Source organism: Staurois parvus, unplaced genomic scaffold (genome assembly GCF_062004578.1).
Source record: "Staurois parvus isolate SC_StPar_1 unplaced genomic scaffold, SC_StPar_1.0 ptg001754l, whole genome shotgun sequence".
Lineage (NCBI taxonomy): Eukaryota > Metazoa > Chordata > Amphibia > Anura > Ranidae > Staurois > Staurois parvus.
Genome location: NW_028319550.1, coordinates 536684 through 563197, shown reverse-complemented (window position 1 = coordinate 563197; position 26514 = coordinate 536684). Strand labels below are relative to the sequence as shown.

At 48.6% G+C, this 26514-nt stretch overlaps 1 long non-coding RNA gene across 1 annotated transcript; it reads right to left on the bottom strand.

The window, feature by feature from the left end:
* Positions 1-7214: 7214 nt before the first annotated feature.
* Positions 7215-23407, bottom strand: LOC149434400 (uncharacterized). The gene is made up of 3 exons (XR_016308663.1): positions 23087-23407; positions 21953-22083; positions 7215-9506 (listed from the first exon to the last, which is right to left on the bottom strand). It is a non-coding gene; the product is annotated as an uncharacterized LOC149434400 (long non-coding RNA).
* Positions 23408-26514: the final 3107 nt, after the last annotated feature.

Genomic DNA, 26514 nt, shown 5'->3' with positions numbered 1-26514 from the left:
TAGCTTTCTTAGTTTATTATTTATAGTACTGTTCTGTCTTTCCATAGTGCCTGCAGACTGTGGGTAATAGACACAGTTGGGGTTTTTTAGGTCAATATTATACCATTTGCCAATCTGTATTGTTTGGTTTACAAAATGTGAACCATTATCACTGTAAATGATGGAAGGGATCCCGAATCTTGGAACTTTTTCCTTTATAATTGCCTTGGCAACTGACTGCCCATCAGGGTGTGTCAGAGGGAAAGCTTCCACCCATTTTGTGTGGAGATCGACAATTGTCAGGCAATATTTCTTATTTTCCCATTTGTTTAGTTCAATGAAATCCATACATATCGTGTGAAAGGGGTAGGGAGGCTTACGGAATTGGCCTCTTAGAGGTCTTAGCACCCCTTGCGCATGATATTTGTTGTGAGTCACACAGGTCAGGCAAACATTTTTTGAGTAATTTGTGAACCCCTATGTTGTAAACACTTTGTTAATCATCTGTACCATCCCCCCTTTTGAAACATGGCTCTGCCCATGGCTCAATAAGGCTGCATATCTAAACAATGAAGTAGGCAAGATAGGTTTACCATCTGTGTTTGTATAGATACCTTTTACCTGTACGGCCCCTTTTGATAACCATTTTTGTTTCTCAGTCCCGGGTGCTGACCCTTGCATTTCCATCAGCCATGTTTCATCTATTGCTTTCTGCATTTCTGCAGGTTCTGCCAGATAGGAGTGTATTTCTTGTTTGCCTTCAGCTGCCTCTTTTGCTGCTCTGTCTGCTAGGGCATTCCCTAATGTGATTGGGTCTGTACCTTTCTTATGTGCTGCACATTGGCATATAGCTACTTGACTTGGCTTTTGTACAATGTCTAACAGGGCCAGAATGAGATCTCTGCGTACAATGGGTTTGCCTGTTGATGTGACCATACCTCTATTATTCCATCGTTGTGCAAATACATGTATGGTGGAAAAGGCATATTGGCTGTCTGTGTATATGTTCACCTTTTTCCCTTTACCTAGGTCACATGTCCTTGTTAAAGCTATGATCTCTGCTTGTTGGGCTAAGAACTAGGTAGTTTACCTGCCTCAACAACCTGATCATGTGTTACAACGGCATACCCTGTTTGATTTGTGCCCATATCATTCTTTTTACACGATCCATCAACAAAGTAGGTAATATGTCACGGATCCAACCCACACGCCACGCCCACAGAGACTAGCTAACCGAGGAGGGCGCACGTGCGGCTGTGACTTGGGGTAAGAGGGAATAAGGGGGACTTAATCTGAATATATATAAGTATATACTTTCACAGCCCGCACTGCCTCTGGCCACCACTAGAGGGAGACTCCACTCCAATCCAGCTGGCTGACCACACACACAGGCAGACACGAATCTTATATACAATCTGGTGCACACTAAGGGTTGAGGAGCAGCCTAGCAATCGCACACCCTTCTAAGATTCCTCCAGCTATCGTACAAGCTAGAACCTCAGTGTTAATCACTCTTCCACTGTCCACACACCCCCACACCAGACACACCACAAACGGTAGCTTGCCACCACCCAACAGTTTTACTGGCATGCTGGGCCACCACACACACACAGATGTCAGTCTGGCAGACCTGTTACCTTTACAATCTGCATGCAATCTGCCAACACACAGTGCAATTGCATACAGATTGTCAATGAACTTGACCGAGCATATAAAGACACTGCAATACAATCTAATCTAATATCTCCGGAGATATGAGCCCGAGCTTAGTACCCAGAAGTCACTTCTTAATTTTATGATTTAATATCCCGAAAGTGGGCAGTGCATAAAATATGTACAAAGTATAAAAAGTTACAGAAAATACAAGAAATACAAGAAGACACAATTGGCTATTGACTATAAAATAAAAGGGAAATAAAACTTTTACCAAGAATTATTCTGCGACTGGATCAAGTCAGAGGAAGTCCGCAATCCGTCAGTCAATAGAATTGGCTCCATACGCATCACAACGTCCATATCCCAGGTCCTCAATTTATGGGAATATGGACGTAGGCTAGACATTAGCCCTTGACCAATTGATTCTGGGGGGTGTTCCTGTACCAGCGCACAGAACGTTCTGGGTATTGAAATGCCCAAAGTCGACTGGACCAGGAACAGTTTGAATCACCAAGTCAGGGATTGAATTGCCGACACCAGCGCATCAGTCCGATCGCAACAGTACCAATCACTGTTCAGCTGTCGCAATCAGGCGCCATATAACCATTTTCTGCATTTCTTTTGGATCCTACATAGGCTACAAATACAGTTTTACATGCAGGTGTAGCCTACAGTGTGTCCAATCAGAAGAAAGTATTTTCATCTCTGCAACTAATATTTTAGCTTTTATGAGAGATGAAATATATTCCTTTGATCTGCTGATATACTTCAAAGCTCCCAGACACATCGGAACCACCTCTGGTCTCCCGCTGTGTCATGAAGCCGAACTGTCTTCAGCCTTTTCCTTCCAGATTTCCCAGAAGGTGACAAATCTGTTTGGAATCCAGGTGTCACCTCCTTCCAGAGGATGCTCTGTCCCTTTCTGATGCTAATTAGTGACCACATGTCTCTGACTGAATCCTGAACACATCTTATATTATTATAACGTGGAATGCTAAATCTACATTGTCATATTTTCTACAGATCTCATCTCAGCTACTCAAATCTTACATGTACGTCACAGGTTACCTTTTTTCCTTTACCTAGGTCACATGTCCTTGTTAAAGCTATGATCTCTGCTTGTTGGGCTGAGTAAGAACTAGGTAGTTTACCTGCCTCAACAACTTGATCATGTGTTACAACGGCATACCCTGTTTGATTTGTGCCCATATCATTCTTTTTACACGATCCATCAACAAAGTAGGTAATATCAGCATTGCTAAGTGGCACATCTGTGAGATCTTTTCTAGGAAGTATTCTTTCATCAATTTGGGCTATACAGTCATGTGGATCCCCTTCAATGGGTGTAGGCATGAGTGTGGAAGGATTAACTGGTTGCCGTCCAGCCACAGTGTTTTTACTGCGGCAAAGCAGCACCGCTGCGCAGAATCAGGTTTTTAAACGTCATTCTGCAAAACAGGTAGGGGGCGCACGCAACCTGTGCCGCTGATCGCGGCCATGGGTGTCAATCACCGGGTCCCAGCCTGTCATTACTTGCCGGGTCCTGGCGATAACCAGCAATCATTGACAGAGCACGGCTGCAGTGTTTACACTGCAGCTTCGCTCCCTGTCAGTTCCGAGCACGCTGATCTTGATAGAAGAGTTTCTCTCTCAGGATCAGCATGTTCCTGTGTACACACCCCCGACCCCGAGTAAAACGCTCCCCTCACAGTTAACCCTTTCATTACCTAAAAAAGTTAACCCCTTCCTCCCCAGTGCCATTAGTACAGTGTCAGTGTTTTTTTTTTTTTTGCACTGATCACTGTATTGGTGTCACTGGTGATGTCAGTGACCCCAAGTCAGTTCCCCCCCAGTGTCAGAATATCTGCCGCAGTCCTGCCATAAGTCGCTGATCGCCGCCATAATTAGTATATAAAAAAAAAAATTTAAAATCCAGTATCTATACCGCCATTTCTTGATACTCTGATTTTATTAAATTTAGCACGGTTTTCCCTGTGGCTGAGTGACGTGCATATCACTATCTCGGCCTTAACTCGCGCATTAGCGGGCGGTGACGAATGTGCACATCCGTTTGCGTGATGGGGCGAGTGACGTGCTTGCGCATGCGTATAATGTTCTGCATAATGCGGTGGATGACATGGTCGCGCATGCGCATGTTCCTCCACGCGGCACGCATCGGTGCCAGTGCAATCTGCTATAAATATCTGGCGTCTTGTGGGCAGCTCTTACCCCTTTGAAAACGTGCTTTGTGCACGAAACATGTCAGAGGAACCTACCCAATTGACGCCCTAGCCGCTTACGGCCAAGAGGAAGGCCTGGCGGCCATTATTATTGACTACATGCGAGTTATTTACTTTCATTTTGGATCTTACTTTATTGCAATAAACATACTAAACTATTAGTACCATTTTTGCCCCTTGGCTTGGTTATTTCGAGCCTATAAGATGGAGCTACTTGGGAAGGTGCAATCAGGGTGCTGAGCTATCTTGATGAGTCAGAGCAGAAGGGGACTCCCGAGTGTGAATTGTTTCATCTCTGAGAGTCCACTGATGAGCCTGATGACCTCAAAACCCTAGACCAGACCTGGATGACATCATTATTATATCGTATTTTCCCGTCAGCTATCAAAAGGCACGGAACACAGGAGCACTACTTTTGATTATACCACTCTGTGATTGGACTACCACTATCACTCCATCAGTTGGTCAATATAGACTGTAAACGTCACCATTAGAGGTGACCACCACTGCACTACTCCTGCACTACCGTTTAGTGCTCATTTTCCTTTGCATATTAATAAGTCTATTTAATAGCGCTGCATATTGATATTTATATCTGTTATTTTGAAGGTGTTGAGGTTTCCCTTTATATGCTAGACGCTTCCTCTATTTGCCAAGTGCTGCGCTCACATTTATTTATACCGCCATTTGTAAACGCTATAACTTTCACCTAAACCAATTCATTTACACGTATTTGGATTTTTTTTTTTTAGCAAAGACATGTCGCAGAACACATTTTGGCCGAAATTTGATTTTTTACTGGACATGTTTTATAGCAAAAAGTCCAAAATATTGTTTTTTTCTCAAAATTGTCAGCTTTTTTTTTTTTTTTTTATAGTGCAAAAAATAAAAACCGCACAGGTGATCAAATACCACCGAAAGAAAGCTCAATTTGTGGGGAAAAAAAAGGATGTAAATTTAATTTGGGTGCAGTGTTGCATGACCGCGTAATTGTCAGTTAAAGCAACGCAGCAACGTAACACAAACCGCTTCCTGACCGCCCTATAACAAAAATACTGCTACAGGGCGGCATGGGTGCACAAAATTACATAATTAAATATACACACACACACACACACACACACACAGTATATATACACGTGATTCACGCTCCCACGGTTTTCACACCCCTCCCAGATAGCGTCAGATAGCCCGTCAGTACGCCAGTCATCACATTTAACCCCTTGATTGCCAGGAACACACAAGCACAATAAACCTCCATTACTAGTATACACCGTTCCAAATTATTATGCAAAATTCTATTTAAGTGTCACAAAGATTAAATATTTTGTTTGTCAGTGTAACTCATGGATGGCATTGTGTGTCAGGGCTCTTTTGATCACTGAAAACAATCTCGGACTCCTGTGATAATTAGATTGGCCGGTGAGCCCAATTTCAGGAAAAACTCCTAAAGGACGGCGTTCCCCATTATTAAGCAGAGCGCCATTTTCAAGCAATATGGGGAAGAAAAAGGATCTCTCTGCTGCCGAAAAGAGTGGAATAGTTCGATGCCTTGGACGAGGTATGAAAACATTCGATATTTCAGGAAAACGTAAGCGTGATCATCGCACTATGAAGAGATTTATGGCTGATTCAGAGCACAGACGGGTTGGTACAGATAAAGGCACATTGAGGAAGATTTCTGCCAGATCCATGCATCGGATCAAGAGAGCAGCTGCTAAAATCCCATTACATGGCAGCAAACAGATATTTGAAGCTGCTGGTGCCTCTGGAATCCCACGGACATCAAGGTGTAGAGTCCTCCAGAGTCTTGCAACTGTGCATAAACCTTCTATTCGGCCACCACTAACCAATGCTCACAAGCAGAAACGGCTGCATTGGGCAGAAAAATACATGAAGACTCATTTTCAAAACAGTCCTGTTCACTGATGAGTGCCGTGCGACCCTGGATGGTCCAGATGGATGGAGTAGTGGATGGTTGGTGGACGGCCACCCTGTTCCAAAAAGGCTGCGACGTCAGCAAGGCGGTGGTGGAGTCATGTTTTGGGCCGGAATCATGGGAACAGAGCTGGTCAGCCACTTTAGGGTCCAAGAAGGTGTAAAGATGACCTCTGCAAAGTATGTGGAGTTTATGACTGACCACTCTCTTCCCTGGTACAGAAGGAAGAACTATGCTTTCCGTAATAAAATCATCTTCATGTATGACAATGCACCATCTCATGCTGCAAAGAATACCTCTGCATCAATGGCTGCTATGGGGATAAAAGGAGAGAAAGTCATGGTGTGGCCTCCATCCTCCCCTGACCTCAATCCTATTGAGAACCTTTGGAGCATCCTCAAGCAAGAGATCTATGAGGGTGGGAGGCAGTTTACATCCAAACAGCAGCTCTGGGAGGAGATTCTGACATCTTGCAAACAAATTCAAGCAGAAACTGTCCAAAAACTCCCAAGTTCAATGGATGCCAGACTTGTGATCTGCTATCAGATAAGGGCTCCTATGTTACAATGTAACGTGACCGCTTCAAATGGTTACAAAGTTACAATGTTGGTAAAAGTTTGATTGAAATAGCTTTTGATTTCAGTAAATTTGCTGCAAACACAACAAATGACAATTTTCAGTTCTTTACAACCTAGAAAGTGTTTTGAAACTTCCTGTGCGGAATAATCCGGAACAAAAATCCTGTTATTAGGAGGTTTGTTCAATAAAATGTGAATTGTACTCTTAATAATTGTAACATGAGAATTATGCTGACTGTTATTTACATCAATTGAGGGAAATGAGAAAAATATCATTTGCAGAATAATTTGGAACAAGGTGTAGAAGACTTTATTTTACCATAAGTTTTTGGAAAATGACAAAAAATATATATATAAATATAAAAAATTTTAAATATATATATATATATATTTTTTTTTTTTACACAAAATTGTCATTTATATGATTTACTGCTCACACATGCCATGGGTATATGTGGAATTACTGTGAAAAAAAAAAAAAAAAAAGTTGGTCATTTTCCAGAAACTTGTGGAAAAAAATAAATCTTCCATGGACTCAATATGCCTCAGCAGATAGCTTAGGGTGTCTACTTTCCGGAAAGGGATCATTTAGGGGTGTTTGTCTACTATCCTGGTATTTTAGCACCTCAAGAAATGTGATGAGCAGTCAAAGTAAAAGCTGTGTAAATTCCATTATCTATACCACAGTTTGTAGACGCTATAACTTTCACACAAAGCAATCAATATACACTTATTGGGATTTTTTTTTTACCAAAGACAAAGTAGCAGAATACATTTTGACATAAATTTATAACTGAGTTTACAATATATTTTTTATAGCTGAAAGAAAAAAATATTGTTTTTCTTCAAAATGTTCGGCTTTTTTGATAGCATGAAAAATTAAAAAGCACACAGGTGATCAAATACCACCAAAAAAAGCTCTATTTGTGTGAAAAAAAAGAACGTAAATTTAGTTTGGGTGCAGCATTGCGTGACCGCACAATTATCAGTTGAATTAGTGCAGCGCCGAGTAGCAAAAAGAGGCGTGGTCAGGAAGGGGGGTAAATCCTCAGGAGAGCAGATCGTTCAGGAGGACATGGGGGTCAGGCACTACTGGACCCCATGGCACCACTGCTTTATTTATTGCCTGCAGGTCCTGAACGAGTCTCCAGCCTCCTTGTGGCTCTGACAGGAAACAAAGGTGTATTGCCGGGTGAATCTGGACATTCTATGATTATACCATTGTCCAACAGTTCTCCGACTACAGGATCCACCCCCACCTCTGTATCTTTTCTCAAAGGGTACGGTTTTTGATGTGGTCTCATAGTACTTTTAGGGGTGATTTGTACCTCACTTGCTGTTTTAATTAGTCCTACATCACCCTTTCCTTTTCACCAAAGGTGGTCGGGGATGTTTTAGTGCATCCTCTTCCTCCCGGGTCAAGAGGACCAATCATTCATTTTCATGATCTCCTCCTGAAAGATGTACTCCTGATGTACATTGTGTGACCCAGTTAAGGTTACAAGACTGAATTTCCTTTGCTTTGTTGCTCAGGTCTCGTGTACCCAGTCAATTAAAATATCCTCCAGCTCATACCACTCCACCGAAGTACTCCGAGTGATTGACACATGGGGTACAGTGCTTTCTCTGTAAAGTTTGAATACTTCATCGGGAAGGAGACAGGTGGCCATGCTATTTCCTTCCTGATTCCAATACAAAGTTTTTAGGGAAATTCTGACACCTGAAAATGTAGGTAATTTTTCTCATAATTAGTATCAGGTCCCAGGGAATGTTTGAAATACATTGTACAATGGGAATGATGGTGAACAAAGCTGGTGAAAGTTCCTGGGATTGCTCTAACAGAGGGAGGTATGCTCCGCATCCTGGTGGGTAAATACAATTTCCGCTCCTCCTTGCACTCAGTATTTGTGATGTTTTCCTTAAACATTCTTATTATACATGTCAGGTTTGTTTCCTCAGTCAGGAAAGGGACAGTCGCTAGCTGAGGCCGTGAGTTGGCACTCGAGAAACAGTTTCCCAGCCCATTGGTCTTGGTTGTCCATCTGACCCATTCTATCCACTCATTCTTATCCCCAAACCCTGTTTCTATACTTAACTGTTCTTTATAAGTAAAGTTAGTTTTATTCTTTGTAAGTAAAGTTAGTTTTGAACAGGTCTGGGCGGAGCTTTATTAGTGGCATGCTGGTGACTGGGGGTGCAACTTGTCCTTTCCCAAGCACTTGAATCTGTATTGTTCCCACTGCATCTTTTCCCAGGAGTATATGGATACCTAACTTATCGGTTTCAGAATCCTCCCTTGTTGCAGATCTCAAGACTAGTAACAGTTGATTATAGTCATCCCCCTGTGGTGGTAGCTTATGCAAGCTTAAACGTTGCACTAGACCTTTTTGTGGGGGAACCTGAGCTGAAGAGGTTAGGTAACCATCTAAATCTGTAGTCCACCGTACTTCAGACCACAAAGAACAGGTGGCAGCTCCACACATACTTTTCCTAATTGCTATATCTAAGTATCCAATTGTGTGGGCATTCTACCACCTGGCATGCGTCAAATTTGACTGCTTTGATGGGTCCTTCATTTATAGTGATTATCAGGTCACCGTTTGGGCCTTTTGTCAATTCCCTTTGGAATCTAAACCTCAAGATCCAAAAACAGAATAAAAAAATACACCAGAGTATTAGTACTAATGTTACAATGCTTCCCACTGTCATCATCCCTATTAGGAATCGACCTGTCCATGTTTTGGTAAAGTATCCTGGTTCTAGCAGTTGTGTTTCCCTAAGCGGTTTTACCGCCCCTGTGAACCTATATTGTGCCATGTTTCTTCACCGGGTTTGAGACGGGTGGTCCCTATTGGAGTCACTCCCCTTTGTAGGCGGACTTACACTCAAGGCTCCGTGGGCGTTCCCTGGTCTGACCCTAAGTTCCTTGCCCTTTTGCAATGTGAAAGGTGTATCTGAGGTACTCTGCTATTTTGACTGCTGTGGATGTGGACAACAGTACCTGATAGGGCCCTTCCCACCTTGGATCTGACCACTGCTTTCTCTTGATTATATCGATCCAAACCCAATCTCCTGGTTGGAGAAGCGTGTCCTGCTCGGTTGGTGTTTCTTGACCTGTAAGAGTTTGGAGAGAAGACTTCCTTAGACACCAGTAATTTTCTCATGTAGTTTGCTAGTTCGCAATCCATTTCTTCATCTTCCCTAGCAAATGGCTTGAGCTGTGGAATGTAGTATGGTCTACCATACAGCACCTCATAAGGTGACAACCCTTTTGCTGTGCGGGTTATTCTCATGCTCAATAAAGCTATTGGTAGACACTGAACCCAGTTTTTCCCCATTCTCCTCCATTAGCTTTCTTAGTTTATTATTTATAGTACTGTTATGTCTTTCCACAGTGCCTGCAGACTGTGGGTGATAGACACAGTGGGGTTTTTTAGGTCAATATTACTAAACAATGAAGTAGGCAAGATAGGTTTACCATCTGTGTTTGTATAGATACCTTTTACCTGTACGGCCCCTTTTGATAACCATTTTTGTTTCTCAGTCCCGGGTGCTGACCCTTGCATTTCCATCAGCCATGTTTCATCTATTGCTTTCTGCATTTCTGCTGGTTCTGCCAGATAGGAGTGTATTTCTTGTTTGCCTTCAGCTGCCTCTTTTGCTGCTCTGTCTGCTAGGGCATTCCCTAATGTGATTGGGTCTGTACCTTTCTTATGTGCTGCACATTGGCATATAGCTACTTGACTTGGCTTTTGTACGATGTCTAACAGGGCCAGAATGAGATCTCTGCGTACAATGGGTTTGCCTGTTGATGTGACCATACCTCTATTATTCCATCGTTGTGCAAACACATGTATGGTGGAAAAGGCATATTGGCTGTCTGTGTATATGTTCACCTTTTTCCCTTTACCTAGGTCACATGTCCTTGTTACAGCTATGATCTCTGCTTGTTGGGCTAAGAACTAGATAGTTTACCTGCCTCAACAACCTGGTCATGTGTTACAACGGCATACCCTGTTTGATTTGTGCCCATATCATTCTTTTTACACGATCCATCAACAAAGTAGATATGTCACGGATCCAACCCACACCCACAGCGACTAGCTAACCGAGGAGGGCGCAAGTGTGGCCATGACTTGGGGTCAGAGGGAATAAGGGGGACTTGATCTGAATATATATAAGTATAGAAGACCGGCCGTGATATACTTTCACAGCCCGCACTGCCTCTGGCCACCACTAGAGGGAGACTCCACTCCAATCCAGCTGGCTGACCACACACAGGCAGACACGAATCTTATATACAATCTGGTGCACACTAAGGGTTGAGGAGCAGCCTAGCAATCGCACACCCTTCTAGGATTCCTCCAGCTGTCCTACAAGCTAGAACCCCAGTGTTAATCACTCTTCCACTGTCCACACCCCCCCACACCAGACACCACAAACGGTAGCTTGCCACCACCCAACAGTTTTACTGGCATGCTGGGCCACCACACACAGATCTCCGTCTGGCAGACCTGTTACCTTTACAATCTGCATGCAATCTGCCAACACGCAATGCATGTGCACACAGATTGGCAATGAACTTGACCGAGCGTATAAAGACACTGCAATACAATACAATCTCTCCGGAGATATGAGCCCGAGCTTAGTACCCAGAAGTCACTTCTTAATTTTATGATTTAATATCCCGAAAGTGGGCAGTGCATAAAATATGTACAAAGTATAAAAAGTTACAGAAAATACAAGAAGACATAATTGGCTATTGACTATAAAATAAAAGAGAAATAAAACTTTTACCAAGAATTATCCTGCGACTGGAGCAAGTCAGAGAAAGTCCGCAATCCGTCAGTCAATAGAATTGGCTCCATACGCATCACGTCCATATCCCAGGTCCTCAATTTATGGGAATATGGACGTAGGCTGGACATTAGCCCTTGGCCAATTGACTGTGGGGGGTATTCCTGTACCAGCGCAAGCATGGACAAGGGGAATGGGACTTTTTGGGGGGGCATACTGGTAAGAATGCAGGGGCCAACGAACGGGGTACCCAGTCCGCTAGAAGAATGGCCCCACCGGCATAGGAAGGAGGAGGTGAAGTCTGCACGGCTGCTACAACCACGGCTGTGGAGTCGGTAGATAAATGTTCTGACTCCGACTCCTCAGTTTTGTGTACCTCCGACTCCCCGACTCCTCTGTATTAATATGCGAATGTATTTTATACATTCCTTGAAGGAAAGAAAGGCAACATACATGTCATTACACAGGACTACTGGCTGGGGAGCCAACAGTCTACTGTATTGAACAGTTTAAGCAAAAGACAAACACAATGAAAACAAAGTTTTATTAATCAATCAAGTGGCTGGATAGTAGCAGCAGAAACCTCAGGAACTTCACCAGTCCAGGAATACAAACCACATTATTTGGTTGTTTTAGAACAAAAACAAAGCTTATCTATATGAACCAAAAACACAATCTGTAAAACCTAGAAATGGTTTATATTCATCCTGAAATGTAGTTCTAGGCTCAGCAAATGCACATCAATGGAATGTAGAGTTCGAAGGAAGAGAATTGCCTCTGCCAGATCCTGAGAGGCTCATAAGTCAGACTTTATTATTTTAGGGCTGAAAATAATCTTTCGACACTGACGGGTGGGTGGCATTGCAGTCACTATTCTGGCCACATCACTAACGATAGAGAGAAGTAGAGAAGTCATTAATTAGAACTTTTTGTGAATTGGGACATTTAAACTTGCTTTTTTTTTTTTTTTTAATTCCAATTTAAATTTAATCGGAGTCGGAGCATTGTTTGCCGACTGACTCCAGGTACCCAAAGTTTCCTCCGACTCCACAGCCCTGGCTACAACTGTGCAGCCAGGGATGGTGGGATCCCCTGCAGCCGTGGGTTCTGAGCCGAGGGAAAGTGTAGCCAACATGGCGGCAAAGCCAGGAGGGGCTTCTGCCGCTCTACCAGGGATGGTGGGACCCCCTGCTGCAAACCTGGCTCCCAGGCAGAGCAATACTGCTGCCTCATCAGGGATGGTGGGACCCCCTGCAACAAACCTGGCTCCCAAGCAGAATACGGCAGCCTTACCAGGGATGGTGGGACCCCCTGTAACAAACCTGGCTCCCAAGCAGAGCAGTACTGCTGCCTCACCAGGGATGGTGGGACCTCCCGCAGCCCTGATTTCCACACAGGAGGGGGAGGTGAACTTGGCGCCAAGGCCGGAAGCAGCTATTGCCACTGCAACAGGGATGGTGGGACCCCCTGCAGGTCTGGCTATTCAGCTGTGAAGCCGGAAGGGGCTGCTGCTGCTCCCCCAGGAGTGGAGGAACCCCCTGTGGCCCTAACTACTAAAGAGGGAGGTGAAGTCACTATGGTTGGAGAAACCACTGACTTTTCATCAGGGATGGTGGAGCCCCCTGTGGACCTTGATGCTCATACCTGCCTGGTTGCAAAGCCAAGAGGGTCTGTCGCCGCTACCTCATCAGGGGTGGTGGGACCCCCCGTGGCTCCAGAAACCTGGGCAGTGGATGTGTCCAGTGCCCCCCCCCCCAAAAAAAAAAAAAAAGCAAGAGGTGGTGAGCAAGAAAGGCGGTAAAGACAAAGGGAATGCAAATTCAGCAGTACGACGGGAAGAGACCAAGACGACCCATGGTATGAACAATCAAAGGAACCCCTGTGAAACCCAGGGAGACCTGCAGCCCTTCCTCCTCAGCAGAGGTGGTGGGAACCCCAACCGTGGTGCCTGGGGTGAAAGGGTCAACAGGAATGGTGAGGACCCCCGTGGTCTTGCTCCCTAGGATGTCTGTGTGTAGAGATTACAAAGGAGCCAAAAGTGATCTTACCAGCAAAGGAGTGCCCTGGCGGTGAATCCTTGTCCGGGTCCGCGCTCCAGGGAGGTAAGCTGGGAGAGTTGGAAGTTGAGGTGATGGAGCAGGACGAGCCAGGTAGCATGGCGGCTCGTACTGCTGTTCCAGTCTTCACCGGCAGTGGAGCCAGAGATGGCGGGGGGGTTGTGTCCCTGCCAGCCGTGGATGGCCTTTTGTCCAAGATAGCGCCCACGCGATCGGCATCTGACGTCACTTCCAGTCCACGCGGGGGGCGGAGTCTGCAGTGGCCGCAGACCCGGATGTGGACAGTGGCTCGGAGGGAGCAGGTACGGCGTTCATTGGCGCTATTGCAGCTGGATATGGTCCTCGATCTAGGGTTTAAGGTGGCGGAAATTTTCGCTGTGATCCACCCCCATAACACCAATGAATTTGATGTGAGTTTCGTCACCCCAGTGGTGATGGAGTTTTTCCTTTCTCGGTTTGAGGTGGTAAGGGGCTGGGAAAAGTGGAAAGATTTCAGGGGGATTGCTTTATCTCGCCAGAAAGAGATTAAACACATTACTGTTCTTGTCCGGAATGAAATCGCTTCCTCCAGAGGATATAGCCACCTGGTTGGGGAGGGTTGGCCACTTGCAGTCTGCCTTAGTAAAGAGCCGGGATGAGAAAGGAATCTAGAATGGGGCATGGACTGCCAGGATGAAGTTGGACAGGAGGGGGCACACAGTGGCGCACATGCCAGCCAGCGCATTTATAGGCCGGGAGAGGATCCTGGTATTCTATCCTGGGCAGCGCCGACTCGGTTTTAAGTGTGGGAGTCCCACGCACTTCAGCGCGGATTGCACTATGGAGCGGTGCATTAGATGTAAGAGTAGGGCATCGGGCAGAGAGATGCCACCTAATCTGTTGCAACCTGTGCAAGGAGATGGGCCACCCCTTCAGTAGGTGCCCCCCGGGCCTTTAGGGGGTATACTTCAGGATTGTCAGGTGGGCAGGCGGGCGAGATTCCAGCAGGTGAGTCCCCAGCGAGTGCGGCCCCTACAAAAGAGACAGAGACAAACTCAGCAGGGGGGGCGGATCCGGCAGTCCTAGCATGGCCACGCCGGATCAGCTTGCAGCATTGCCGGAGCAAATACCGGAGGGGGCGGAGGAGTTGGAGCTTGTCCCCCCCCGGGTCAGCAGCCGCCCAATTGGGGCTCCCAGGTGGAGGCAGCAGGAGCCATGAAGTTTGTCCAAGAGCTGGAGTCACTGCTGCACGGGAGGTGCTTCCAATTCGGGTCGGGTGACTCGGATGTGGAGGGTCCTGAGGAGGTCGGGGTCCCCCAGCCTCTGAAGCAAAGGGCAAATCGAGAAGGCAGTGTTTGTGAAGCTACAGAGGCTGCCGGAGAAGGTCACTGGTGTGGGCCTGTCATCTGGGCCGGTGCAAGATAGTGGTGTGGCAGGTTCAGTATTGGTTGGTAACCCTGTGGACTCGGGGATGGACGGTGGGACAATTGTAGATGTGGAGGACATTGCTGTAAGGTCTGAGTGTTCCCACTGCCCTCCTCTCTGGTGCCCCTGGGTCTATGCCTGGTGCCCCTGTGGTCATCCCGGGTGTCCCATCCCCTGTCTCTGCTCTGCCTCAGTCGGTGGCCGGTACTTGTCAGTGGGGTCACGGTGCCCAGCCAGGGCTCTGGGGTTGGGAGTAGTGTGGTGACGGATGCCCCCTGTGGTGTCGTTCCTAAGGCTGGAAGGGATGGTAGTGCTGTACCTGGTAATGCTTTTGGGTCAGTCCCTGCAAGGGGAGAAAAATATTAAGGCACTACCATAATGCTTCTGTGCCTGGCCAGCTTGCAAAGGCTGGTGGCAATGCAGCTGTGGATGGTGTCCCTGGGTCTGGCCCTGTTGCCAAGGGTGGAAAGAAAGCTGTGGCTGAAAATGCCCCAGTGCCTGGCTGTTGTGGGCGGAGGGGAGGGGGTGGTTGCTGGTGCCCTTGTGTCTGCCCCAGGGTCGGCTGCAGTAAGCTATGCTGCAGCTGCTGGGGCCCCTGTCCATGGTTCTGGGTCGGGTGGCCCTAGTTATGCAGCGGCTGTGAGGGCAGCCATCTCAAGGCCTGTGAGGCGCAGGGATGTGGTACAGCTCAAATGGTGTGGCCAGGGTGCTCCCCCTAGGAGGGAATTGGTGGATTGCCTATTGGAGATGGGGTTTAACGCTAGCGACATCTTTGCCCTTATTGCACCGGTGGAATTGGGAAGAGTACGATGTGTCATTTGTCAGGAGCGATACTCTTGACATATTTTGGCAGAAGTACGATGATAGATGGAAGGGGTCTGAGAGATGGGCAGGTTTAGTCCCCAAAGTGGTGTCACGCCAGCCCTTGGTCAAAAATATCACAATCCTGGTCAGAAATGAGTCCAGCCCCCCTGCAGACATCTTGATCTGACTACGGCGGTATGGGGAAGTCTTAGGCCCTTTGGGTAAGATCAATGATGATAGGGGGATTTGGACAGGTGGATGGTCACAATGAGGTTGGGGATATCAGAAAATGTTGTGCGGCACATTCCCTCCTCGGCCTTTATAGGCCGTGACAGATTAATCATTTTCTATGCTGGGCAGCCAAGGCTCTGTCACAGGGGGGGGGGCAGCAAGTCGCACTTTGCCTCATCCTGTGCGGTCTTGCGGTGCTCTCTCTGCCAGGAGGTGGGCTATGTGGCGAAAGACTGCAACGAGATCAGATGTAATCTTTGCTTGCGTTTGGGGCATGCGTACTCTCAATGCCCAGAGGCCCCGCACGACCAGTCAGAGGTGGTGGCGGAATTGGCGAGGATGGAGGCAGGCAAAGATTGGGTCCGGCAGTAGTAGAGGAAGGTGTCTCCCCTGTGGTTCCTGTTGTGTCTGTTGCCCCTGCAGATATTGCGTCTGTCATTGTGGGTCTGTCTTCCCCTGCCCCTGTGGTGTTTAAACCCCCTGCTGTGTCTGTTCCCCCAGGGTCAAAATTGAAAGAGGCTGCTAAAGGGGCTGGTATGTCCGGACCTAGGGTGGTCCCCCCACCAGTGTTACTGCCCAGGAGGCGCTGGAGGGGTCGTGCTGGGGTAGGCAAGAAGGTAGAGGGGAAGGAAGAGGCTGTTAAGGGGATCCTGTTGGGGGTCCGGTGGTGGAGGTGGGTTGGACGAAGGTAAGAGGGAGAGGGAAGAATAAAGTTATCTCCCCGGCCTCGTCCAGGTTAGGCGCAACCCGGACAGCACTGGTTTCACGTATAGGAGAGGTAATTGTCAGAGTAGGATAGGTTTTTTTTTGAAGGAGGACTCTGCCTTCTCAGCCCCTGAGTGTCGGGCGGTGGAGTTTTCTGATCACCTTTTACTTACTGTGACTTTGAATGTTTCAGATGCGCCACTGAGAGGGAAGGGCATCTGGAGAATGAAGTCGGCTCTGCTGGAAGACGAGGAGGTGAGACGATCTTTTGAGGCGTTCTTTCAGGCTCAGGAGACTGTGCTGGCTTTCTGCAACAGTAAGTCGGAGTGGTGGGAGCTTACCAAGATGCGGATCGGCAGGTTTTTCAGGGCCATAGGGAAAAGAAAAACAGCTAAATATATTGCCGAACAGCGTTTGCGGAGGAAGCTCGACTGCCTTGTTTCTAGCGGTGGAGATTTAGGGGCAATCTCAGAGGTGAAGCTTCTTCTTAGGAAGTACCAGTACGACCGGCGCGCCTCTGGTTCTGGAGAGGGATTATGGAAAGTACCACTCGCCTAACCTTTTCAGAACTGTAAGCAGAGTGCAGCGATTAAGACGGTCTCTGGCTTGAGGGATAGTATGGGGTCCCTGACAAGATCCAGGTCAGGAATCTTGGAGGTCTCTAGGTCCTTTTATGAAGATTCCTGAGTGAGAAGCACCTCGACCGGAAAAGGATGTTGAGCTTTTTGGAGTCTACACCAGGTTTAGAAGGTAATGTCTCGTCTGCAAGTTTGACAGAGGAAATTACAGCAGACGTGTCCAAAGCCATTGACAGTTTGGCCAGTAAGAAGACCCCTGGGCCAGACGGTTTGACAGCTGAGTTTTTTAGAACCTTTAAGTCCAGCTTGGCACCTCACCTTGCGGAGGTTTATAATTGCTGTCTGGAAGAGGGGTCGCTCCCTCCCTCCATGAGGCAGTCTGCTGTAATTCTCCTGTCAAAGGGTAAGGATCCTTCGGCTATTGAGAATTGGCACCCCATTAGCCTTCTCGATGTTGATAGAAAGATTCTGGATCTTGCTCTGGCGCCTGTCAGTGGCAGATTTACTTTCTCGCCAGCAGCATTGCTCGGTCCGGGGCAGGAGCACCTTCACAGCGGTGTTAGCTGTCCGGGAGGCTCTGGAGCGGTGTAAGGCTGAGGGCTGGGGGAAGTTTCTGCTGGCAGTGGATCAGGCAAAGGCCTTTGATCGAGTCGATCACGAGTACCTCTGGCATCTCCTGGACCGGTATGGCCTGGGGGGAGGTTTATTAGCTGGCTTAAGACATTGTACAAAGAGGCGGAGAGCTTCACGTTGGTGAATGGCTGGGTTGGGCAGCCTTTTGGGGTTGGGTCCGGTGTGCGCCAGGGGTGCCCGCAGAGCCCTCTGCTCTACGCTTTCGCTATTGACCCCTTTATTAGGAGGTTGGATGGTGTAGTGTTGGGCGGGGTGTCGGTGGGTGCCACTGGGGATCTGTCCCTGAAGGTCGTAGCCTACGCTGACGACGTTTCTGTTTTCATCTCTGGGACTGAAGAGGCGCAGGAGGTGGTCTCAGTAATGGATCAGTATTCCGAGGCATCAGGCTCCAAGGTCAACCAGGACAAATGTGAATTCTTCTGGATGGGTAGGGAAGGTGAGAGTTTTTCACTTCCGGACACCTTCCCTGTGCCTCAGCAGAGTATAAAAGTTTTAGGCATCAATTTCGGCCCTGCTGATTATAGCAAGTCAAATTGGGAGGCCAGGCTGGCTGATGCCAAGGTGAGATGCTGGAAGGGGTGGCGGCTCTCCTTGAGGGAAAGGGTTGACTTGATTAAGACTTTCCTGATTCCCATCTTTTTGTATGGGAGCTTTGTTTGCCTCTTACCAGAATCGCTCTATACAAGGATTTTCAGCTATTTCTTCCAGATTTTATGTGGGAACAGGCTGAACCTTGTCAGGCGGGATGTAACCTACTCATCCAGGCAGGAGGGTGGCCTAGGTATGGTCAACCCAATTGTATTCTTTTCTCTGAAGTTAAACATAAAACATAACTTTAGTAACATGCTAGCAGAGAGAGCGCCTGCATGGGTAGGACGGTTTTGGATTTGGTTTAGACCCTTTCTGAGCTGTTGGGAGAGTGGCGGGCTAGTTAAAAGCCTGCATGTTAAGCTCCCAGCTTATGTGGCCCCGAGCCTGAAGTTACTCAGGCGATGGCGGGGGAGGTCAGATCCCTCCCTAGGAAACTCCTGGGTGAGAGGGTTGTGGCGACCGCCTTTCATTCACTGCTGGCCTTGAAAGATTGCCCTGGCCATATTATGAGGGAGGGTTTACGGTTGATTCATTTGGAATGGATTCCCTTGAAATTTAGGGACCAGGCCTGGCTCACTTTCCACGACAGGCTGTATGTGAGGGGTAACCTGAAGTAAGGAGAGCCTGCCAGGGGCTCAGGTACAGAGTGTGTGGAGGAACTGTGCTATAGGGCCCCTCCAGGAGGATTGTCCAGCCCTGTCCTTTATTAAACAGCTAGAGGAACCCCAGCGGGAGGTAGTAGGGGTTGTGGTGGATCCCACGGACACGGGTGAGGCGCCTGCCCCTGTGTGGCCTGTTGAGTGGGAGACCCTGGTGGATAATGCGGGGGTCCTTGCAGAGTTGGCGGATCCCTTGGGTAGTGTACGGAGGGACAGGAGGGCAGAGATATTGGGGATCGTGCCCAGCCAGGCACCAGTAATGGCTGCTGAGGCAGGGGTGGTGGAACCCCCCAAGGCTTCCAGGCGGGTCACAGGAAGCCAGCCTACTGGTGGAACCCCCCAGGACACTAGGTATGTCACAAGAAGTCAGCCTGCTGTCGGCACTGAAGGAGGGAAAAAACCTTTGCCAAGGTGGCTGGCGTGCAGGTGAGGTTGGACCACTTCTACGGCCAGCATGGCGCCCAGGCCTTCCGAGAGATCCTGGGGGGGGGGGGGGGGGGGGCAGGGCCATGGTGGGAGTGTTTGGTCCAGGGGGATAGGAGGCCCTGAACGTAAGAGGAATGTTATCCAACTAAGGTTTCAGGGGTTGGGTCAGTGCCCCAGTAGGGGCCAGGTGGTGGACATGGTCCTGGGACTGGGCTTCAGGGTGGCGGAGATCTTTGCTGTGATTCATCCCCACAACACCACCGAGTTCGATGTAAGCTTCATCACCCCAGTGGTGATGGAGTGGATTTTCTCTCGTTATGAGGTGGTAAGAGGCCGGGGGAAGTGGAAGGACTTTAGGGTGATAGCCCTATCTCGTCAGGAGGAAATAAACACTCGTTCGGAGTCCCTTCCTCCGGAAGATATTGCTACCTGGTTGGGGAGGTATGGCAAGTTACAGTCACCTTTGGTGAAGAGCCGGGACGAGAAGGGGATTTGGACTGGGGCATGGACTGCCAGGGTGAAAATTGACAGGAGGGGGGCACACGGTGGTGCACATGCCACCTAGCGCGTTTATTGGCCGGGACAGGATCCTGGTGTTTTACCCTGGGCAGCCCCGCCTCTGTTTTAAATGTGGGAGCCCCACGCACTTCAGTGCAGATTGCACCATGGCACAGTGCATTAGGTGTAATGGAGTGGGACACCAGGCGGAGAGTTGCCACCTGATCTGTTGCAACCTATGCAGGGAGATGGGCCACCCCTTCAGTAGATGCCCTAGGGCCTTTAGGGGGTACACCTCAGGGTCATCAAGTGGGCAGGCGGGTGAGGCCCCAGCGAGTGCGGTAGAGGCAACCTCTGCGGGGGGCAGACCCGGCAGTGAAGAGGAAAACCCCGTCCCAGTTGAGGTGCCTGGAGAGGAGGAAACAGGTGGTGGCAGGATCGCAGGATGGTGGTGTGGAGCAGCTGGTAAAAGGCCAGCAGGGGGTGCAGGGGCCAGTCAAAGAAATCCTGGTTCCGGCCCCAAGACGGTCCAAAAGAGATGAGGTGGGGAAATTGGCTCTGGATAGCGGCACAGAATTTCCCCCCTCCTCTGCCTCTCCACAAGCCTCCCTGTTCCTTCCTCCCTCTCCCCCCATCACCCACCCTCTCCCCTCCCCCCCACATCCCCCCCTCTTCCGCAGCCCTTGTTCCCCCCCTCTCCCCGGAAAACATCCCTTCCCCCAGGGAGGGTGGGGAGAGGTGGGGGGGGACGCTGGAGGCTAAGCCTCCTGATCCTCGAGGGGTAGTCCCTCGAGCAGGTGCAGGAACAGGCAAAGGGTCAGGACCTCGGGACCTCAGGCAGGGGGCTCAAAAACACCCTAGGGGTGGGCCCATGGGTACCAATAGCAGTCAGCAAATATCTGTGTGACTTGCGAGCCAGTCTATATCCACCCAATATTAACCTCTCAAAATCAAGAAACTGGACACTCACTGTCCCAAATATAAATAGGATCGCAAACACTAAACACAACACTACCTCTGTGTCAAAAAAGTCAATAATACATGATGTGTTGCACTCCCAGTGAAAATATCTTTGATATATATATCTAATTACCCCTGGTGTGCAAATATATTCTCAGGTGGTAAACGAAAAACATGAAAAATCAAAAGGTTATTTGAGAAAAAGTAAACCACTAATATATATGTAAATGTGAAGATATTAACCCCAAAACCAATAAATGGTGAATTATGTACTAAAACATATGAAAATGAATATACATCATAAATAGTGAATATACAAAAAAAAAAAAAAAAATTATTTTATATACTGCCAAATAATTGTGATATAAATGTCCTTTAAATTCAGTGACTTTGTGCTTGATTAAATCTTGATTTGGTGACTTTTTGTGAATCTGTGACTTTCTTTGAATCCTTAATTGGTGAAGATGTGCGCTCACCTCCTTGTTAGCCTGCAATTAGGCTATACACACTTGTGGTTCACCTCCTATGGAACCTGCTTGGATGGAATTCCTCCCTTACGGATGGTAAGAACGTGGATATGCGTTATCCTCAATTAGCCCATGTGCGTTTTTCCATATGTGGGGACAAATTGCCAGACATCGTGTTTTATCCTTATAAAAAGGTTTCTCCTTTATTACTTTCCAACAGGTACACTCACATATATGATATGCGGTATAGGATAAGTTGCTCAGCTCTAATAATCCGCCAGCCGTCCGGCCATGCACCTGCCGTCTGTCTGATACTCCGGCTCTCTCCGAGTGACACCGCAGCCCCGGGGTGCCGCACAGTAAGTGGCTTGCTACTGGGGTCAAACAAAGAGGAAGAGCCTAGAATGCTGACTGGGGACTCCAGAAGAGGACATTCGGGGCTGCTCTGTGCAATACTATTACACAGAGCAGGTAAGTATATTTGTTACTTTTTTGTAAACAGCCTTTCCAAATGCTTTAATCAGCGTCATGGAGCCACAAACACCAAATGCTTTACTCAGCGTCATGGAGCCCCAACCCCCCCGAATTCCGGCCTATCACAGTGTCTCAGCTGCTGAGCGGTAATGAAGAGGCTGGTATCTGGGTGACCGTGAGTGTAAATCCCAGCCGCTGCTCAGTCCCATGTTATAGTTCACAAAGATCAGCAGCGAGGAGGTTGGTATCTGACATGTGCTTGTGAAGTCATCCTACCTCAAGTCTCCGGGTGTCCTCGCTGCTCCATCACTTCTTCCCATCGTCCTACCAGGAGAAGTGCTCTGTAGATGACGGGACGTCTCTGACATCTGGCAGATCACAGCTTCTCTCTTCACTCCTCAGACCAGCTGAAAGGGGACAATATTCCGGGTCAGAGAGAACCATCAGAAGACACGGAGTAACCTGACATGACAGAGGCTGAACACAGTGTGCGGAATTACTGCCTCCTGGATATCATCCCCAAGGACCGCCTCCTGGATATCATCCCCAAGGACCGCCTCCTGGATATCATCCCCAAGGACCGCCTCCTGGATATCATCCCCAAGGACCGCCTCCTGGATATCATCCCCAAGGACCGCCTCCTGGATATCATCCCCAAGGACCGCCTCCACATCTCCAGACCATCCAACCCAAACAATGCAGATTGTGAGATCTAACTTCACTTCCTGAAAACCCCCCATAGTACCAGAGGGCCCACGCCAGGACCCACAGCGCCAGCGGGCCCATAGTGCAGTCAGGACCCATAGCGCCAGAGGGCCACGCCGGGACCCCAGTACAACTTATTCCATGCCTGTACATAATCCCATCGTGAGGATACATGGGGGGGGGGGGGGGTGAGGGGGGCACAGGGCACAATGCGTGGAGGGGGGTGAGGGGGCAAAGACTGTGGAGGGGGGTGAGGGGGCAAAGACTGTGGAGGGGGGTGAGGGGGCAAAGACTGTGGAGGAGGGGGGGGGGGGCAAAGACTGTGGAGGAGGGGGGGGGGGGGGCAAAGACTGTGGAGGAGGGGGGGGGGGGGCAAAGACTGTGGAGGAGGGGGGGGGGGCAAAGACTGTGGAGGAGGGGGGGGGGCAAAGACTGTGGAGGGGGGCGGCACAGTGGGGGGGGGGGGGGGGGAGGAGGAGAGGGGGTATAGGGTATGGCGGGGGGGGGGACACAGTGTGCGGGGGGGGGTGAGGGGGGTACAGTGTGTTGGGGGGTGAGGGGGGCACAGTGTGTGAGGGGGGAGGAGGAGAGGGGGTACAATGTGGGGGGGGGGGGGGGGGGGAGTAGAGGGGGTACAGGGTATGGCGGGGGGGGGGGGGGAGTACAAGGACTTTACAATGGAGCGGCCATAGCAGACATTTTTACCTCAGGCTCCATCCTCCTCAGCCACACCCAGAGAACACGACACTCCCGCCATTATCACTTTCCCGCCCGCTTTACAAAAGGACTTCCGGGGGTGGGGCAGAAGATGACGTCACCTTGTATGATTACCGGTGTACCGCCCCTACCTTCTGGTTGGCTGCTTTCTAATTAGTGTCCCCCATCTATAGCAATCTATCATAGGCTAGAGATGAGCCAATCGGAAGATAGGGGGCGGAGCCGCACAACCCGGCGGACATGAAGGGAATGATGGAGTTCTCTATCATTCTCAGTACGATGGCGGTCTGACAAGACATACAAATAAAGATATAGTATACAAACTAATACATGTCCCACCATACATACTACTGCGCATGCCCGGGCCTCCATCATTGACAGGTACACAGCAATTTATGGTCTTCAATAAGATGGCGGCCACTGAAGACAGATAGGAACAACTTCCTCCACACATCAGTTCTGTTTGTATTGTAGAAATGCTGAAACTGCAGGAATTCCTCTTTCCCGGCCGATTGTATCGGGAGGAATAATTCTGTCAGACCTCCGCTGGGAGTCATTCCGGGCTCAGCCAGCAGATGGCAGCGCAGTCCTGTCATATCGTGTGCTACCAGACACATCCACAGGGGGCGACGAAGTACCTGTCATATAGAAACTCAAGCAGAGCGCTTCCAGGAACGGCCAGCAGATAGCAGCTAAGTATCTGAATGACGTAAAGCGCATGCCCAATCCGACACCATTTTATTGTGGAAATATATTATATCTTCGAGAAAATGGCGGTTACGGCAGCCGGAAATGTTTTCCGGCGCTTATTATTGTAAATACAGTTTCTGTCAAGTTCGCTCAGCTCTCCTTCCGCATCCAATCACGGCCCTGGTTTGTTTTATCCAAAATAATGCCGCAATCTGGAGAGAAAATATGAAAAAGTGTCTGTGATATCGGACATGTTATTGAAGACTCAACACAGTGGCAGCTGCTCTCCCAGGACACAAAACATTTCCGTCTGCCGTGACCGCCATTTTCTCGAAGACTGATACAAATATCTACTATAAAATGGCGTCAGACTGGGCATGCGCTGTACGTCATACATAGCTGCCATCTGCTGGCCGCTCCTGGAAGCGCTCAGCTTGATTCTCTATATAACAGGTACTTTGTCGCCGCCCTGTGGATGTGTCTGTTATCACCGGATATTTTGAACAGCCTTCAGAAATATGGCCGCCATCACAGACATTCCTCTCTTCCAGATTCTCTCAGGTTCCGGCATGATTATGGAGAAGACAATCCAGGGAGGTGATTGGATGATGGAGGGCTGAGCGAAACTGACAGAAACTGTATTTACAATGACAAGCGCGGGAAATGTTACTAGGCTCCGCCCCTCACCATACCTATTGGCTGATTAATATGTTTTGAACTGGGACGCCATTTTTCTTTGGGGAAACAGATGCGATCCTTCACACCGCGACCCCGGAGATGGGAATAGCGGGAATGTGATGACACCATCGCCGATTGCTGAGGAGATCCTTGTTCTGCATGTTATATAAAGAAATAAAACCTGAAGATTTGTCCCCTGTGACCTGTGCGCTGAGACCTGTCCGCTGTAGCCGCCATCTTCCTGAAGACCAAAATGGCGGCATGGGCATGCGCAGTAATACTATCAATAATCAGTACTGCCGCCCTGTGGCCACAATTAGTATGACTCCTAAGATTAATTAAAATAAAACCGCATTGCCTCCTCCTGGATGATCCTGGTATGACACCCACAATGTGACCGACACACTGCTGCCTCCTCGTGGATGATCCTGGTATGACACCCACAATGTGACCGACACACTGCTGCCTCCTTGTGGATGATCCTGGTATGACACCCATAATATGACCAACACTCGGCTGCCTCCTCGTGGATGATCCTGGTATGACACCCATAATATTACTGACGCTCTGCTGCCTCCTTGTGGATGATCCTGGTATAACACCCATAATATGACCGACACTGCTGCCTCCTTGTGGATGATCCTGGTATGACACCCATAATATTACTGACACTCTGCTGCCTCCTCCTGGATGATCCTGGTATGACACCCATAATATTACTGACACTCTGCTGCCTCCTCCTGGATGATCCTGGTATGACACCCATAATATTACGACACTCTGCTGCCTCCTTGTGGATGATCCTGGTATGACACCCATAATATTACGACACTCTGCTGCCTCCTTGTGGATGATCCTGGTATAACACCCATAATATGACCGACACTGCTGCCTCCTTGTGGATGATCCTGGTATGACACCCATAATATTACTGACGCTCTGCTGCCTCCTCCTGGATGATCCTGGTATGACACCCATAATATTACTGACGCTCTGCTGCCTCCTCGTGGATGATCCTGGTATGACACCCATAATATTACTGACGCTCTGCTGCCTCCTCGTGGATGATCCTGGTATGACACCCATAATATTACGACACTCTGCTGCCTCCTCGTGGATTATTCTTGTATGACTCCCATAATATGACCGACACACTGCTGCCTCCTTGTGGATGATCCTGGTATGACACCCATAATATGACCAACACTCGGCTGCCTCCTCGTGGATGATCCTGGTATGACACCCATAATATTACTGACGCTCTGCTGCCTCCTTGTGGATGATCCTGGTATGACACCCATAATATGACCGACACTGCTGCCTCCTTGTGGATGATCCTGGTATGACACCCATAATATTACTGACACTCTGCTGCCTCCTCGTGGATGATCCTGATATGACACCCATAATATTACGACACTCTGCTGCCTCCTTGTGGATGATCCTGGTATAACACCCATAATATGACCGACACTGCTGCCTCCTTGTGGATGATCCTGGTATGACACCCATAATATTACTGACACTCTGCTGCCTCCTCGTGGATGATCCTGATATGACACCCATAATATTACGACACTCTGCTGCCTCCTTGTGGATGATCCTGGTATAACACCCATAATATGACCGACACTGCTGCCTCCTTGTGGATGATCTTGGTATGACACCCATAATATTACTGACGCTCTGCTGCCTCCTCGTGGATGATTCTGGTATGACACCCATAATATAACTGACGCTCTGCTGCCTCCTCCTGGATGATCCTGGTATGACACCCATAATATTACTGACGCTCTGCTGCCTCCTCGTGGATGATCCTGGTATGACACCCATAATATTACGACACTCTGCTGCCTCCTCGTGGATTATTCTTGTATGACTCCCATAATATGACCGACACACTGCTGCCTCCTTGTGGATGATCCTGGTAGGACACCCATAATATCACCGACACTCTGCTGCCTCCTCGTGGATGATCCTGGTAGGACACCCATAATATCACCGACACTCTGCCCCCCCTTGTGGATGATCCTGGTAGGACACCCATA